Genomic DNA, 11,650 nt, shown 5'->3' with positions numbered 1-11,650 from the left:
GAGTGAATGAGGCTTAGGTCCAAGGGGCAGCATGGGCCACGCCCCATTCCCCAACAGGGCAGAGCCTTTGCCATGACACAGGCACAGTAGATTTCAACACTCTGATTTCCTCATCTTCCTTTCCCAATATGTGACCTGCTGATCCAACATGTGACCAGGCAGGGGTAAGTGGACTGAGACATGGAAGGGGATGGGCCTCACCTGTTTCCTGGACTCCCACACTCACCTTCCCACAGCTCCCATGGTCAGTCCCTGGCAATCTCTGCTCCACAGCAGCTCGAGGGAGCTTGTATTTTATTTTAGTTTAGTTTTTATTTTTTTGAGACAGTCTCACTCTGTCTCTCAGGCTGGAGTGCAGTGGTGTGATCTCAGCTCACTGCAAGCTCCGCCTCCCAGGTTCAAGCGGTTCTCCTGCCTCAGCCTCCGGAGTAGCTGGGATTACAGGCATGAGCCACCACACCCTGCTAATTTTTGTATTTTTAGTAGAGATGGGGTTTTGCCATGCTGGTCAGCCTGCTCTCAAACTCCTGGCCTCAAGTGATCCGCCCGTCTTGGCCTCCCAAAGCGTTAGGATTATAGGCGTGAGCCACCATGCCTGACCTGAAGGAGCTTTTAAAAGCGTCAGTTTGATTATGTCACCCCGCAGCTACATCTTTTGGTAATTTGTGCACTGCTTAGAATAAGAGTCACGCTCCCTGCTCTGGTCTCGAGGCCCCACATGCAACTGCCTCCCTGCAACCTAGCTCTCCTGCCTGACCTCCCTCCACTCTGCTCCAATGTCCCTTCCCAATGGGGCCTTCTCAGGTGCATTCACTCACTCTCCATCTCCACCCAGTTACTCTCTAGCACATAACCTTTTTTTAAAAAAGTCATTTTTTTGGCTGGGCACGGTGGCTCATGCCTGTAATCCCAGCACTTTGGGAGGCTGAGGCGGGCGGATCACAAGTTTAGGAGTTCAAGCCCAGCCTGGCCAACATGGTGAAACCCCCATCTCTACTAAAAATACAAAATTAGCCAGGCACGGTGGTGGGCACCTGTAGTCCCAGCTACTCAGGAGGCTGAGGCAGGAGAATCACTTGAACCTGGGAGGCAGAGGTTGCAGTGAGCTGAGATCACGCCACTGCACTCCAGCTTAAGCAACAAAGGGAGCCTCTATCTGAAAAATAAAAGTCATTTTTTTTTTTTGGTGGTAAAACATACATACATAAAATGTATCTTTTTAGCCACTTTTAAGTGTATGCTTCAGTGGCAGTAAGTACATTCCCATTGTTGTGTGACGATCACCACCATTTGTCTCCAGTCATTTTCTTCATGCCAAAGACAAACTCTATACTCATTGAACAATAATTCTCCAGCCCCTGGTCACTTCTACTCTGCTTTCTGTCTCTGTGAATTTGACTACTCCGGGAATCTCATATAAGCAGAATTACACGGGTTGTGTCCTTTTGTCACTGGCTTATTTCCCTTGGCATAGTGGCCTCAAAGTCCATCCATGGTGTAGCCTGTGTGAGAATTTCCTTTCTTATTAAAGGTGAATGTAGATACCCACATTTTGTGCATCCATTCATTGTTGATGAACGGGAAGTTTGTTTCCACCTTTGGGCTATTGTGAATAGTGCTATGTGCACTTGTGAACAAGTGTCTGTTTGAGTCCCTGCTTTCAATCCTTTGGGGTATTGCACAAGCTTTTGTATTGTGTCTCTAACACATCACTGCCTGAAATGATTTTGCTCGTTGCTTTGTTTGCTGACTTGTTTTCTGTCTCTCTCCGGTCATCTCCTTGGATACAGGAGCCTTGCCTGTTTGGCATGCAATTGTTATCACAGGCCCACAATGGTGTCCTGCTCATGCTAGGTGCTCAACAAACTTTTTTTTTTTTTTTTTTTTTTTGAGACAGAGTCTTGCTCTGTTGCCCAGGCTGGAATGCAGTGGTTCGATCTCGGTTCACTGCAACCTCTGTCTCCTGGGTTCAAGTGATTCTCCTGTCGTAGCCTCCTGAATAGCTGGGACTACAGGTGTGCACCACCACGCCCAGCTAACTTTTGTATTTTTAGTAGCATTGGGGTTTTGCCATGTTGACCAGGCTGGTCTTGAAGTCCTGACTTCAGGTGATCTGTCCAGCTCAGCCTCCCAAAGTGCTGGGATTATAGACGAGAGCCACTGCACCCCGGCCTCAACACACATTTTTGAATGAAGGATGACTAACACCGCAGATGGCCCAGCCTGTTGGGCACAAGCCTAATCACCACTTCTAAGTGAGGACGTGTCTGAAACACTAAAATGCTCACAGGCATTCACAGGCAGTGTTTTAAAATTTTCATTTATTTGTCAAATTTAATACAACATTTCCAAAAGTAACATGTACCCTGTGGCCCATGGAAACGAAAGGTGTGTGTGCAATCAACAAAGCCACAGGGCCTGGGAGAGCGAGGTTAAATGTAGGAATCCAAGGAGTATTTCACCGATCCGCCAGAGCGTGTCTGTGCTGCTTAAGTCAGATAAGGCGAAGGTTTGGAATGTCCTGAGGCAAGGGAGGGGTATTCCCCTTCCTCATAAAAACTCACCACCATGTTTTGGGCACATGTTCTTTGCCAGCCTCTGATTATCTGGGACTGCTGTAAAGAGGAAGAGCATTTCAGGGGAGAAAGCAGCCCCTTAAGCCCCAGTGAGACAACAGCATCATCATGCCCAAAACTGTTTCCTCAGCATAGCAGTGCTAGGAAGAGGAGCCAGGACTCCTGCATTCAGCCTGCTTTGCCACCCTTGGTTAGGACTGGATGGGTGTTACTCGTTCTTTTTGCTATTCATGGCTTCTCACTTTTTCTGAGCCAACCAAGGTCCAATCTCCCATATATCCTTTTCCTCACATGTGTATGTGTGTGAAAGAGTGTGAGACAGGGTGCATGTGTGTATGTATAAGTGTGTGAGTATGTGTGAGACTGTGAAGGAATGTGGGGTGGAAGAGTGTATATAAGTGTATATATGGGCCAGGCGCAGTGGCTCACGCCTGTAATCCCAGTACTTTGGGAGGCTGAGGCGGGCAGATCACCTGAGGTCAGAAGTGCAAGACCAGCCTGACCAACACGGAGAAATCCTGTCTCTACTAAAAAGACAAAAAAATTAGCCGGGCGTGGTGGTGCATGCCCATAATCCCAGTTACTCAGGGGGCTGAGGCAGGAGAATCGCTTGAACTGGGGAGGTGAGGTTGCAGTGAGCCAAGATCACGCCACTGCACTCCAGCCTGGGCAAGAAGAGTGAAACTCTGTCTCGAAAAAAATAAAAAATAAAAAATAAGCATACATATGTACATGTGTGTGGATGTGTGTGTGTGTTTTAACTGCAGTGACATTGGATAAGTCACTTAAACTCGTTGAGCCTCTTTTTTGTTGTCGTTCATAAAAACAGACCAATGGACAAACCTCCTCCCTGCCAGGGGATGTGTGAACTCAGCGGGGTAACATCTGTGGGCATTCCACATGGTGCTGGGCACATGGCGAGTGTTAACAAATGATACCTGTCACTTTCAAACTCTCTATCACTCAGTCTCTTGACCAAGAATCTAGCTGTCAGTCACCTCTTAAGCTACATAAACTACACTCTGCTTTTATTCAGCTGGGGGTAGAGTGCAAAGAGGGGATATTTGTCGAAGGAATGGAAGAGACAGGTTTTTATGCTGACATCCACTTTGTGTTTTATGTCCATTTTCTCACCGGATCCTCACTTCAGCTACCTGTGAAGTTGTTTTAGTGATAATCAATTTACAGATGGGAAGCCTGAGACTCAGAGAAACAACAGATCACACATCCAGCAAGTAGCAGAGCAGGCGTTTGACTCCAGACCTGGGCACCTCAAAGCCACCGTTCCCTCTGCCCTCCAACACTGAAGGATGGCTCTGGAGTCAGCCAAAGAGGCTGCGGGGGAGCTTGTGTGCCAGTGCCAGGCAGGGGACACAGGATAACCAAAGGCCAGGAGAAGAGAAAAATAATAAGTATGTGATCCTGGAGCTCAAAGAGAATGTGAGGAGAGAAAAGGTGAGACTTGAATTTAGGGTGAGGTTGAATTTTGCAGAGCCTTGAAGTCTGCATTGAGACGTTTGGGATTTATTTCAACAGAGAACCTAGATCAGATTTGAGCTTAAACAAAGTGATTTTGACACATCCAATAAAAATGATCATAGAGCTACTCCCAAGGAAGAATCCTGGAGAAATAGCAGTGGGCTGGGGCAGCTCTCGGAGAAGCTGGTGGGGGAAGCCACCAGCCGCCAGGATCCTGATGGAGCCTCACGCTGACCACCCGGCTCTAGGACCCAGTTGCTCCCTCTCCACCTCTCACTGCTGGGAGCAAATGGATCTCGCACTGCAGGCAATAACTTCAGGAGTCCACTCAAATGTCAGTGGGGGATCTACGTTCCATGGTTCCACGGCCACTGGGGCCTTCTGGAAAAGAGAGGTTTCCAGAAGCAGTGGGTACCATGGCCATTAGGAACACCCTAGTTGATTGTCATGATGACCAGTGGGGTGCTGCCTTTCCTTTCTGTGCGCCTATACTCCGTCTTCCTTCCTCCAGTACAAACTAGCCCCATGCTACCTAGAAGGTACTCAACGACAGGCTGCCTCCTCTGCCTTTGAGTAAAAGCCTGAACTTGAGTTATTATGCTGCAGGGGAGGGAGAGAGTCAAGTGCCTTTGAGTGCAATGAGACAGGGAGATTGACCAGGACTGGGCGGGGATGGAAAATTCGGTGACCAATAGGAGTGGCTGAGTGGCACATTTGATTCAGGGAGGCTAGACCCTGGCACAGCAGTACAATAGATGCCTACTATAGAGGCCCCCACAGAAGGGATGAGGAGAAGGTCAGCAGTAGCCATGTCTGCGAGGCTGGACTGAAGACCTGTTTCAGGTGGGGGCTTCACAGATGGTGCACTGCCCAGAAGAAGAGGGATCCTGGGCCCGGCGTGATGGCTCACGCCTGCAATCCCAGCACTTTGGGAGGCTCAGGAGGAGGATCTCTTGAGTTCAGGAGCTCATGACCAGGCGGGCCAACATGGTGAAACCCTGTCTCTGCTAAAAAACACAAAAATTAACTGGGCATGGTGGCACACACCTGTAGTCCCAAGCTACTCCACTTTGGATTTTATGTCCATTTTCTCACTGGATCCTCACGAGAGGCACTAGAATCCCTTGAACCTGGGAGGCAGAGGTTGCAGTGACCTGCGATGGCACCACTGCACTCCAGCCTGGGTGGCAGAGTGAGACCCTGTCTCAATAAAATAAAATAAAATAAAATAAAATAAAATAAGAGGGGTGCCCCCATCTCATCTCACTCACAACTGACATCAATTTTTCAGGTACCTCAGCAAGAAGTACTTGCTGCTTGGAGTCAGGGTCAGATTTAATTAGACCTCAAGGAAATAAAATAGTGTAACATTTCTTGTGTAGTCAAGTTTATGGAGTAGGATGCATATCCCAGGATCTCAATTAGTAGGACATAGACATCATCATAACACTGAGGTCTTTATCAGGGACTGTCTGGTTGCTAGAAATGACTTTTACTCAGAAAAGTTTACATAAATGGGAACTGGCCATCAAGATTCAAAGCAATCTCACAACTGAGGCTGCAGAACGTGCACGGGGCTTCCAGAGAACGAAAGCGTCCTCTCCGTGTCTCTCTGGGGCTCCTGGAGTGCTGCCCTGCTTCTCTCTGATCACATGCTCCATCACCCTCTCTGCAGATCTGCATTGTCTCTGAGTGTTTTCTTCTTGCTTTTCCAGAACTTCAGCCCACCTGGGATTTTAATGTACGGGGCTTAGATCTGGTCCAGCTCTCAGCTACCTGTGGGGCGGGGGGGGCAGGAAAAGTCAAGTGATAAAGACCCAGGTCATATTCTGTCTATGGAACTTTGTTACTGCAGGTGCCGGTGGAGTAGCATTGCAGCCAAATTGCAGCAACGCAGACAAACTACATCCACATCGCTCCTTTCCCCACCGATATATCCCGTGTGTCCATATTGCCGAGAAGAAGCCTGTGTTGAAAACATCAACCAACAGATGCTAATGGTAGATATAGGCTCGAAAGATCTCAGGGAAGGTCCTTCCCGATATATAAAACCCATGTTCACTTCACTCCTTAAATTCTTTATCTACGGTGTCAGTTTCCAAGAAACATTTCGTTTCAGAGTTAGTAGAACTTATTCGGAATTTCCTATTGGAATTTCAGTCCATGGTATATGGTATTTACATAAACAAAATAACATAGGTTCCTCTAGAGATATCTTACAATTATTTTTAGCATATATACTAAAAATGGAAATCTTTAGCTTTTAGTATATTTTTAGTATATATAATATGTACTATACTCAACTATACTAAATATGCATATTAATATACACTAAGCTTAAAATATACTAAAAGCTAAATATTTTGATTTTTGTTTTAAACTTTTTTCTTAGAGAATTGGGATGCATCATAACCAGCTGCATGCCATAATCTGACAAACATGGTCCTTCATTAAACTTGATTTCCTCATCTATAAAATGGGCGTACAAACAGAGCTTACTTTGCAGGGTTCACGTGAGAATGAAATAAAGCTCAACAAACACTAGTCTTTCTTCTTCTTATAATCTTGCATCTAAGGGCTAACACTATCTAATTGATCCAGGGCCTGGATCTCTTGGTTTAAATTCTCCAAAGGATTCGTCTGATTGGCTGTGAAGTGTGTCTCTCCAGGGTCAGGAATCTTCCAGAGTCAGGTTGGAGGAGAAGGATCATGTGAAGCACACATGAGTGCACAAGCTAACCATGCGGCTGGTGGGGAGGGTGATTGCCGAGAAGCCAGGATGGGTAGGTCTGCCATGGCAGATGCAAAATCGACAATAAGAAGATTCTAGAGTCCCAGAGCTGGAAAGGCAATTGAGACCATCTGGCCCAGTCGCTCCAATTTTCCATGTTTAGAAACCAAGGCTCTGAGAAACACAGTGACCTACTTCTACTTGGGTATTGACCTACACAATGAATCAGAGGCAGGATCTGCTCTTCCCACCCTGCGTCCTATCTAAAGGGGCAGGACGCCTGCCAGGCAGGGAGGAGAGCCCATCACTGACCCTCCCACCTCACCACCTCAGAGCCTCTGAGTTAGCTGGTGTTGCAGCCTCCTCCTGTCAACACCCTGGAATCCAGGCTGCAGGAAGTACTCAGTCTCCTGGCCTTCAGCTGCCCAGCCCTGGCCACCTGTACAACAAGGTTCCACCCGTTCCTTCCAGCTAAGCAGGTTTGATGGTCACATGCATGCCTCCCTCCATACCTTTGCTCAGGTAGTTCCCTTACCTGGAATGCCCACCTTCCACTCCCCGCCCTCCTGAGTTCCACGGACTCTGCTGGAGGCCACACGCTCTGAGAGGTCTTCCTGACGCATATCCTTACCCTACTCCAACCTAACCATTTCTGTGTCTTTTTCTCTCTCTGCACTCCGTCAACTGCCACCTGCCCCATCCAGGGGGCACATAATTACATGTTGCCTGCCAATTTTAATTCAATTATAAGTTCTCTGTTGAGGTTAAAAACCTTGTCTTAAACATTGCAACAACAAAACACTCAGTACTGTGCTGGGTGCCTGGAAGGTGGTCAGTAAACATTCGTTGAAGGAGTGAGTGGATGGAGTGAGTGAACACAGTGAGCGAGTGAGTAATTGACTGTCAGTTGGGAATTGAACCAGCAAGAGCCTTCCTGCTCCAGGATATCCTGGGAAGCGTGGTGAGGTCCCTGGTTAGAGCGGTCCCAGCAAGTCGTTCACAGGGGCTGAACGCAAGCTCCGTATCACCTACTGCTCCCCCCAGCTCACAACAGCCCCGTTATAAGGACACTGAGGCTCAGAGACGAAAGTGATTTGCCAAGGGCACTGGGGCAATGCGCACCTGAACGGGGATCAGGCTGCCGTTAAGCTGACTTCTTGACTTGGGCTCTGACCACCTACCCCATGCACGGGATGCAAATGAGGAGGACACGCTCTTGACCTTCAGGAGCACCTGGGGTGGGGGTTGCAGGGCTGGCAAGGCGTGGCTGGAGGCCAGTCCTGAAGAAACCATTGAAACCCAGGGGCCCACACACCCCTGGGACAGAAGCAAAACCAGGGGCAAATGACCTCTCTCTCTGCATAACAAAGTCTCTGGGTTTCCTTTGACCTTCAAAACCTCCCTTATAACACAGGCAGGACGAGGGTCATTAAATCTGGTTCACAGGATGGCAAATTGAGGGTCAGAGAGGTTGGTGGGTGGCCTTGGGAGCCACTTACAAAGACTAGATGAGGAACCAACTTTCCCAGCCTCCTTCCTAACCACCCTCCTCCCCACTGTCCTGTGCGGGTAACCCTGTTCCAGAGGGTCAGTCAACACTTGGTTCCCAAACACACTCTTCTTTATCCTGCTGCCTGGCCTCTGTTACCCCTGCCTGAATGCCCTTTCCCCACCCCAAACTCTGCTACTGCAGGGCTCAGCCCAGATCCCACCTCCTCTCCAAACTTCCCCAGGTCTCCTCTGATCGAACTCCTCTATGGACCTCAAAGTCTTTCTCTCTATATCATACTCTGATCTACTACCTTTTAAAATAAGAACACAAGTGCCTGGCACCACGCCTGGCCCATCGTAGAGCCTGGGGCAGTATCCTCTGGAATGAAGTGGTGCTCAGCAAAGTTTGGTGTAAAGAACGTGTGAATGAGTGAATGAACAAATGAATGGGTCTCTTGCCTACGTTTCGCTGCTGTTGAGGGGATTCATTTCGGTGAAGTAACCCACAAAGCTCCCAGCACAGAGCTGGGCACAGAGCAGGTAGCTAGCCAGTGCTCGCTGGCATGAGTCAGTTTGAGGCAATGCTGTCTTCTAGGCCACACCTAGCCTAGACTTCCTGAATGGGCCACATGCCAGCACGAAGGCCCCAGCAGGCATAGCGCCGGGCAGCTGCCTATGGATCTCCCAAAAGTCGCAGTCTGCGGCCCCGCCCGCCTGCCCACCCCGTCCGTCCTCCCAACTCAGGTGCAGTCCGTACTGCCCCAGCCTCCTTCCTGGGCATGCAGTTTGGGGAAGAAAAACGAGGAGGAAAAATCAGGTTAAACCAGATGGTAAAGCTGTTCTTTTAATCAGTAGTCGTGGAGCCCTGGAGCGGGGGCCAGGAGGTGTGGCTGTGAAGCAGGCCAGAACGGCTAGCAGACAGGCGCAAAGGCCCTGGCGTCTTCAGGAGCTGGGTTCAAATCCTAGCCTGTGGGCTTCCGCTGTCATGATGCCGGACAAAGCCCACTCCCTCTCTGAGGCTCAGATTCCTCATCTGTAAAACGCAATAACAGTAACTTGCCACATGCTGGTCTGCAGACAAAAACTGACTTGGGACAGGTTCTTACCCTATGCAGCATAAACTAATGACAAATTAATGTATCTCCCTATGTATGTGTATATATGTCAACATACTAGGTCACCAATTGCCCTCCTTTAAGAAGGACTGGCCCTTATTCTGTGATTATATCCTTCCTTTATTATTATTCTATTTTTATTACAGAAACAGTCTCACTCTGTTGCCCAGACTGGAGTGCAGTGGCACAATCACAGCTCACTGCAGCCTTGAACTCCTGAGCTCAAGCGATCCTCCCACCTCAGCCTGTAGCTGGGACCATAGGCACACACCGCCAGGCCTGGCTAATTTATGCTTTTTAGAGACAGTCTTGAACTCCCGGCCTCAAGCAATCCTCTGGCCTCGGCCTCCCAGTGCTGGGATTATAGGCATGCACCACCTCACCAGTTCCCTTCTTTGATGATGATTTTTTCAGTGGAAAGGACTGAGGGCCTTTGTGCTGCTGTTCCCTCTGCCTAGAGTCCTTCCCCCACCCACCCCCACCCACAAGACTCACTGCCTCACTAGCTTCAGAACTTAACTCACACGTCTCCTTTTCAAGAACGCCTTCCCTGACCACCCCATTGAAAATTGCCATCCGCCCACAGTGTGCCTTTCCCTTGCCTGACCTGTTTTTCCTCCATAGCGCTTAGCCCATCTGACCTCTGATTTATTTCCTGCTTGGGCCACGGTCTGGCTCTTCCCAGGAGGGCAGGCAGTTTTGTCTGTCTTGTTCACAGCTGTATCCCAAGGCTTGAAAGAATGCCTGGCACAGAGTAGACCCTCAATAAGTATTTGTCAACTGAATAAACAATTGAGTGGATATTTGCTTTACACTGTCTTTCCATGGCAAGATAAAAAGCGAGCAGTCCTATGTCGGCTCCCAAAATCGAGGCCTTGGAAAGGACAGGATTTCACTGGTCCTTACATTATCGAGAAAATAGAGGTAAAAAAATGCAACACGGATGGGCGCGGTAGCTCACACCTATAATCCCAGCACTTTGGGAGGCCGAGGCCGGTGGATCACAAGGTCAGGAAATCAAAACCATCCTGGCCAACATGATGAAACCCCACTTCTACTAAAAATACAAAATAAAAAATAAAAAAGTAGCTGGGCATGGTGCTGCGCATCTGTAGTCCCAGCTACTGGGGAGGCTGAGGCAGGAGAATCATTTGAACCTGGGAGGCAGAGGTTGCAGTGAGCTGGGATCGCACCATTGCCTTCCAGCCTGGCAACAGAGCGAGACTCTGTCTCAAAAAAGAAAAAAACAAAAAAAGCAACACATACTATGGCACCGGGAAAAATTCACTAAACAGTAATAATTAGTCCCCTCCTCCTCTGGTCCCCTTCCTCTCCCCACATTCAGCCTAAGGCCTTATCTGTCTCTGAACACTGCAGAACTTAGAGGCCCATACCAGCTTTTCCCAGCACTGTCAGCAGCCCTCTGTCCTCTCATTTTGCTTCATTCACTGATTTTCTTTAAAGATCCTGATGACGGACCCAGCTCGGGAGAACCAGCCAGACCTGTGAACAGGTCTGATGGAGGCCCGTCCTGCCTGGAAGACCTGGACACCGGTACAGGTGAGCCTTGTCGGGATTCCACAGCTTTCAGGATCCCAGGTCACAGGTGAAAGAAATAAAAGGTTTGCACGCGTTTGCTTGCTTTTCAGTTCCAGGCCTGCTGGGGAGGGAAGTCCAGGTGTTAAATACCAAGACTGATTGTAGCCCTGGAGGTGCTGGCACCAGGCAGAAAGGTTTTACGAAGCTGATGACCCATACCCACTGGCCTTAGGAAGGGCAGGAGCAGCTTTAGGACCCTGGCCAGAGCCAGAAGGAAGTGCAGAGACTAAATTGTTTGATTCTGGGGAAGACTAAGGGCCAGAGAGGTTGTGGGCCTCACTTCAGATCTCACTTGGAAATAGCAAAATCAAAAAGCTGACTTCCAGCCGGGCATGGTGGCTCACGCCTGTAATCCCAGCACTTTGGGAGGCTGAGGTGGGCAGATCTCTGGAGGTGAGGAGTTCAAGACCAGCCTGTCCAGCATGGTGAAACCCCGTCTCTACTAAAAGTATACACACCAAAAAAATTAGCAGTGTGTGGTGGTGTGCACCTGTAATCCCAGCTACTCAGGAGGCTGAGGCAGGAGAATCATTTGAACCCAGAAGCAGAGGTTGCAGCGAGCCAAGATTTTGCCACTGCACTCAGCCTGGGTGACAGAGCTAGACTCAGTCTAAAAAAAAAAAACAAAAAAAAAAAAACCCTAACATTCTTGCATCTCC

The sequence above is a fragment of the Papio anubis genome, chromosome 5 (assembly GCF_008728515.1).
Source record: "Papio anubis isolate 15944 chromosome 5, Panubis1.0, whole genome shotgun sequence".
In the NCBI taxonomy this organism is placed as follows: domain Eukaryota; kingdom Metazoa; phylum Chordata; class Mammalia; order Primates; family Cercopithecidae; genus Papio; species Papio anubis.
Note: the sequence above shows the minus strand (reverse complement) of the source record.